Below are 7,032 nucleotides of genomic sequence, written 5' to 3' on the forward strand. Positions count from 1 at the left end.
TCTCTGGAAAGGATTAATCACGAAACTCGGGGGTCCACTGTATATATATCAGGTTTCTATGTTACTTATATTGCTTATTATGTCATATTAGATCATAGATAAATAAGCCGTACAATTGATATTAGAGTTACGTATATTGAAGTGTATTTTTCCTGCCTCTGAGAGTAGGAATTCCGCCGGAACGGATTTTTGGCTTTTCAATTAATTTAAATGAGGAAAATTGACTCAGCATACGAACAAATCAGGATACTAACAAGGTCACGGAATGGATTAAGTTCGTAAGCTGAGGTTCCACTGTATACCTTTATATCTTGACGGAATTAATTTTTGTTATTAAATCATGAATTGACTTTTATTACTATCCTCTAGCCCTAATTTCCTACAATTTAATAGATTTTACTTTTTTCCTCTCTCATTTTCATTCAAAATCTTATTAAAATATGCAAGATGTTCTTCTCTATTGTACCTCTCATCTCACATTTCAATATCCTGAACTGTACTATATTTTCCAAGCACCTTTCATATGTAATCTCTAGATGATTTCACAATACTGTGCTCTAATTCACATCACTTTAGTGATCTAAGAAAAAAATTGACACTAAACCATAACATCTTGCTGTTGAAACTAGAGCATTATGGTATCAGAGGGCATGGTTTCACCTACATAAAATTCTACCTCATCAATAGACATCAGCTTGTGAAAATCAATACTACCTCATTAACACAGACTATCAACACAGGGTTGCCTCAGGGTAGCATCCTTGCCCTCCTATTATTCCTCATCTACATCAGTGACCTACCAAATGCCTCCCAGGAATTTAAACCAGTCCTGTTTGCAGATGATACAACATTTGCCATATCTAATCGAGATTCTATTGTCCCCAACAACACAGTCAATAAGGAGCTCGAACAAATTTCTACCTGGATGGCAACCAACAAACTTACTCTCAGTATTGACAAGACCTTCTACACAATATTTGGGAATAAAGCTAAAAAAATACCCATTTCAACATAAAAAATAAATAATTCACACAGAAAAACAAGGTAAGAGAAATTTCTTAAGGCTACACCCTGACTGTGGCCTGAAATTCAACATTCACATCCAAAACATATTGAAGAAAATTTCCAAAACTATGGGCATTCTAACAAAAATATGGTACCTTGTTCCACAGCCAACATTACTCAATCTGTACTACTCCCTAATCCATTCTTACCTCACCTACTGGTATTTTATTTGTGCTTGGGGATCTACTACAGAAAACCACCTAAAACCCATTTTATTCAATAGATATCAGCTGAAAGAATAATAACCTAATCAAATTCTAGAAAACACACACTTCCACCATTCAAAAGTGTCAATTTACTCAACAAGCAACACACCCCCACTTCATACTGTGCATTTCATATATAAAGGACATTTAAAACAAACTTCAACCCAGCACTCTCTTCCTGGAGAGCTGTAACAGAGCAAATAGACACAATGTACAAGAATTAGGTGTCATTTTGATATATACCATGTGTCTGACTTAACCTATACAGGAACTCCATGGAAATAAACAGCCTTAAAATTTGGAATTCGTTTCTACCAACTGCTTCAAAAATGTAGTTAACAAGCACCTCCTAAGTCTGACTTAAACTCTGATAGGTAAATAATGTTAAAGCCTTATATATCACTAGCAACCCTGTTGATCCAAATCATATCAGCATTCAAACTTATGTTCTCACTATTACCAATCTGTTTCAACATGTGTATTAACCAAAAATATGTTCAACCTCAGTGTTGACCAATACAAATGTTATCCCAAATTATTATGCAAGCCTCAAAATTTCATAAATCATTATATTAATGGCATACAATACCACAAAGTAAATAAGACACATGCAACAGTTTGGTATCTTTATTGATGAAATGCTTTGCCTGCTGAGCAGGCAAAGCATTTTGTCAAAATAGAGAGAACACAGAGGAGTCAAAATACAGAGGAGATAGAAGTAGTGATGTAGATGAGAGGTGGTGTGAAAGGTGGTGTCAGTGATGGTGTGTGAGTGGTGGTGTGACTGATGGTGTGTGAGTGGTGGTGTGACTGATGGTGTGTGAGAGGTGGTGAGTGACTGGTGGTGGTGTGTGTGGTGGTGGTGGTGGTGTGTGATGGTGATGTGTGGGGTGGTGGTGTGTGGTGGTGATGTGTGGGGTGGTGGTGTGTGGTGGTGGTGTGTGGTGGTGGTGTGTGTGGTGGTGGTGTGTGTGGGGGTGGTGTGTGTGGTGGTGGTGTGTGTGGTGGTGGTGTGTGTGGTGGTGGTGTGTGTGGTGGTGGTGTGTGTGGTGGTGGTGTGTGTGGTGGTGGTGTGTGTGGTGGTGGTGGTGTGTGAGTGGTAGTGTGTGAGTGGCAGTGTGTGAGTGGCAGTGTGTGAGTGGCAGTGTGTGAGTGGCAGTGTGTGAGTGGCAGTGTGTGTGGCAGTGTGTGAGTGGTGGTGTGTGAGGGGTGGTGTGAGGGGTTGTGAGTTGTGTGTGAGGGGTTGTGTGTGAGGAGTTGTGTTTGAGGGGTGGTGTGTGAGGGGTGGTGCATGAGGGGTGGTGTGTGAGGGGTGGTGTGTGAGGGGTGGTGTGTGAGGGGTGGTGTGAGGGGTTGTGTGTGAGGGGTTGTGTGTGAGTTGTGTGTGAGGGGTGGTGTGTGAGGGGTGGTGCATGAGGGGTGGTGTGTGTGGGGTGGTGCTTGAGGGGTGGTGTGTGAGGGGTGGTGTGAGGGGTGGTGTGTGAGGGGTGGTGTGTGAGGGGTAGTGTGTGAGGGGTAGTGTGTGAGGGGTAGTGTGTGAGGGGTAGTGTATGAGGGGTAGTGTATGAGGGGAAGTGTGTGAGGGGTAGTGCATGAGTGATGGTGTAAGAGGTGGTGTGTGAGGGGTGGTGTGTGAGGGGTGGTGTGTGAGGGGTGGTGTGTGAGGAGGGTGTGAGGGGTGGTGTGTGAGGGGTGGTGTGTGAGGGGTGGTGTGTGAGGGGTGGTGTGTGAGGGGTGGTGTGTGAGGAGTGGTGTGTGAGGAGTGGTGTGTGAGGAGTGGTGTGTGAGGAGTGGTGTGTGAGGGGTGGTGTATGAGGAGTGGTGTGTGAGGGGTGGTGTGTGAAGGGTAGTGTCTGAGGGGTAGTAAGTGGTGCTGTGTGAGGGGTTGTGTGTGAGGGGTGGTTTGTGAGGGGTGGTGTGTGAGGAGTGGTGTGTGAGGGGTGGTGTGTGAGGGGTGGTGTGTGAGGGGGTGGTGTGTGAGGGGGTGGTGTGTGAGGGGGTGGTGTGTGAGGGGGTGGTGTGTGAGGGGGTGGTGTGTGAGGGGGTGGTGTGTGAGGGGGTGGTGTATGAGGGGTAGTGTCTGAGGGGTAGTGAGTGGCAGTGTGTGAGGAGTGGTGTGTGAGGGGTAGTGTGAGTGATGGTGTGTGAGGAGTGGAGTGTGAGGAGTGGAGTGTGAGGAGTGGAGTGTGAGGAGTGGAATGTGAGGAGTGGAGTGTGAGGAGTGGAATGTGAGGAGTGGAGTGTGAGGAGTGGAGTGTGAGGAGTGGAGTGTGAGGAGTGGAGTGTGAGGAGTGGAGTGTGAGGAGTGGAGTGTGAGGAGTGGAGTGTGAGGAGTGGTGTGAATAGTGGTGTGAGTGATGGCTTGATCACACCACACCATCACATGGTGTGGTGTGATGCAGTGTGAGAAGTGGTGTGTGTGGTGGTAAACAAGTATTGTAGTATCAGGCCATCCAGCAGCCAGATGCATAGATGTTGTACAGTGGTGTGAGTGATGATGGTAGTAGTGTGCTGAGCTACCTGCCAGTAGCCAGACACCTGGAAGTAATGTTGTGCAGTGGTGTGAATGATGGTGGTAGTATGCTGCACTTCCTGCCAACAGCCAGACATCTGGAGGTAATGCGAGTGATGATAGTGGTAGTATGCTGTACTACCTGCCAGCAACCAGACACCTGGAGGTAATGTTGTCAAACAAAGTAGTCTGAGCCAAGATCGAAGCTGCGGTGGGTGTGAGGCGCCTCTCTGTCTGCGCAAGCGCTCATAATACAATATACCACATAAAACTACAGTTCAGCCTAGTAAATAACATTCACTCTACAAAATTAGTACCTCATAGTAGGAAACATGGATAACATTTAAAATAGTTGGAGTTTTAAATCGATTAAAATCAATGTGAGGAGTACAGACTATTTTGTTGTTGTTGTTGGGGTTCTCAAGGGCCACTAAAGTTTATACTTTATTGAGATACATTAGATTATTATTATTATTATAATCAAAAAGAAGCGCTAAGCCACAAGGACTATACAGACCTATTTCATTAGAGTCCAGGAAAAAAAAAAAAAAAAAAAAAAAAAAAAAAAAAAAAAAAAAAAATGTTAAGATAAGATATGATTTTGTTCAATTTTTAACAGAGAGAGAATTACAAAGGAAACAAAATTTTCTCCCGGAGAAAGATACGGGAACAGTAATTCTCATTTATGCCAATTATGACTAATGGGATTCCTAAAATGTCACGCTATTTTACCTTTTTTGGGTTATCCTAGGTTATTTACGCAATAATAATAATAATAATAATAATAATAATAATAATAATAATAATAATAATAATAATAATAATAATAATTTATTATTATTATAATACTTATTATAATTATAACGATTATTATAATTATTATTATTGTTGTTGTTGTTATTAATGATAATAATCTTTATTTCTACAATTACATAATACAACTATTAAAGACCCAGCTGACATTAGAGCATTTTGGGCAACTTAGGGTAAGTTTATTCAGGTATACACAAATACAGTTACATAGACTATCATACATAGCAGCACATGTGTAGAGAACCTAGGATAACCCCAAAAAAAGTCAGTGACTTATTTCCATTGGGGTTCTTTTAATACCTCATTATTGTACTACAAAGAATCACTAATTAATAATCTTGAGGTTAATGATGAGCTTGAGGAAAGCGATCACAAATCACTTAATTTCAATATATCATGGAATTACCCAGATAACTGCAATCAAGTCTCTGTCCCAGACTTCTGCTTGGCCGATTTCATGGGACTGAAAAATTACCTGGGTGGGCTAAATTGGGATGACCTTACTATGGGTCAGGTAGGTGGTGTTGGTTGCCAATATGACGCTTTTCAGAGCATAGTTCTAGCTGCCCAGACAACTTTTGTTCCGAGTAGGGAAATTAGATCTAAAAAAAATGATCCCAAATGGATGAACAATAGATTAAAACATCTCATTGTACAAAATAGAGGCATATATAGGTGTATCAAAAGAGGGGAAGGGCAGTTAAGAAATCAATATATTCAGTTAACGAGAGAAATAAAAAAAAGGAGTAAGAAAAGCAAAAAGGGATTATATGGCTAAGGTCGTAAGGGATTCGAAGATTAACCCAAAAGGGTTCTTTCAGGTATACAGAAGTAAGATTAGAGACAAGATTGGCCCACTTAAGAGTAACTCAGGTCAGGTCACTGACAGGGATAAGGAAATGTGTGAAATTTTCAATACTTCCTCTCAGTTTTTACTCAGGGAGGTACTAGCGAAATTCCAGAAATAATAAATTATGTAGAACAGGACGATGATCAACTATGAACGATTGGAGTAACGTGTGACATGGTCCTCAGGCAAATAGACAAATTAAAATCTAACAAATCCCCAGGACCTGAGCAGTTGATCGACCTTTAGTTAATGAATTATCTAATTCATACTCGGTGAAGAGGCAATCACTCTCATCAGTATTTTGGCTCATAAAATTAATCAGTTTCAGCATTTCTTCAGAGGTACTAGTTAGTTAGTTTAATATCTTTATTATGCACCCCATACCCATCCTGTGGGCGGTAGTCAAAAGATTACAGAGGTACATAATGGGTCCAGGGACTGGGCCTCAAAGTTTTGATAGCTGAGCAAGTTACGAAGGTAATGAACTCACAATTTACAAAGGTAATGAAGTTACAATTTACAAAGGTAATGAACTCCAGGTAGGTCTGGTCACAGTCATGACAAGTTACAAAGGTATTTACAGATTACAGAGGTACGTAATGGGTCCAGGGACTGGGCCCCCAAAGTTTTGATAGCTTCTGCAGTGTTTTAAAAATTGAGGTTGGAGAGTTGAAGGAGGAGGTCTTGCTTCTCCAGGAGGAGATTAGGAGGCTGAAGGTCCACCTCAATGGGTCTGGGAGAGAGTGTGAGGTGGCTGGAGTTGTGGGGAATGAGGCTTCAACGTCCAGCAGTGAGGTGCAGTCCAGCACCTGCTACAAGTGGCGAGTGGTTCACAGTAATGGAAGGCGCATCAGAGTAAGGAAAGTTAAGAGTGAAGATCTGAAGGTAGGAAATCGCTTCTCTGTTCTTCAGTTAACTTAACTGTTCTTCAGGATGATTGTACTTCAATGGCCAGTGAAGGTAAGGGTACTACTGCCCCTGCTAATGGAGGTAAGCGCATTCTTGTGGTTGGTGACTCTCAGGTAAGATATATTGACCGTGCTTTTTGTAATAGGAATAAGAAGATGAGAGATAGAGTGTGCTTCCCTGGAGCTGGTGTTGGGGACATTGTCAACAGGCTGGATAATATCATGTCAGGTAATGGGAACAAGCCCATTATCTGTCTCAGTGCTGGTGGAAATGATATTGGGAAGGGTAGGAGAGAAGAGCTGCTAGATAAGTACAGGTCAGCTATAGATTTCATTAAGTCTAAGGGAGGGATCCCAATCATATGTAGCATCTTGCCTAGAAGGGGAGTAGGAAATGAATGGTTGTCTAGGGCAATTGGTGTAAATTGCTGGCTAGACAGATACTGCAAGGAACTTGCAATCCCATTCACTGACAACTGGAACAACTTTTATGGCAAACATGATATGTATGCAAGGGATGGGGTACATCTCTCTGGGGCTGGGGTGGTAGCACTTGCAGACTCGATTGAGAAGGCCATTGGTGAAATGCCTATGATTTTAAACTGATGGAAGATAGAGGTATGGGTGTGTGTGGGAAACAAGCAGGTTGCAACACTTGGGTTGGAAACGGTAAATGTA

The 7,032-nt window shown here is 42.2% G+C and overlaps 1 protein-coding gene across 4 annotated transcripts in view; it reads right to left on the bottom strand.

Annotated features, from left to right (window-relative positions):
• The window catches only part of LOC128692327 (SPRY domain-containing protein 3-like), a 138,116-nt gene extending 133,916 nt beyond the window's left edge, over positions 1-4,200 (bottom strand). For 2 of the 4 annotated variants that reach the window (XM_070096348.1, XM_070096352.1), the window contains exon 1: positions 4,179-4,200. The gene's annotated coding sequence lies outside the window, so the exon portion shown is untranslated. Of the gene's footprint in view, positions 1-3,925; positions 4,006-4,100 lie in introns of those variants that run through there. The other 2 variants (XM_070096349.1, XM_070096351.1) reach the window with 2 other exon arrangements.
• Positions 4,201-7,032: the final 2,832 nt, after the last annotated feature.

Source organism: Cherax quadricarinatus, chromosome 53 (assembly GCF_038502225.1).
Source record: "Cherax quadricarinatus isolate ZL_2023a chromosome 53, ASM3850222v1, whole genome shotgun sequence".
Classification (NCBI taxonomy): Eukaryota; Metazoa; Arthropoda; class Malacostraca; order Decapoda; family Parastacidae; genus Cherax; species Cherax quadricarinatus.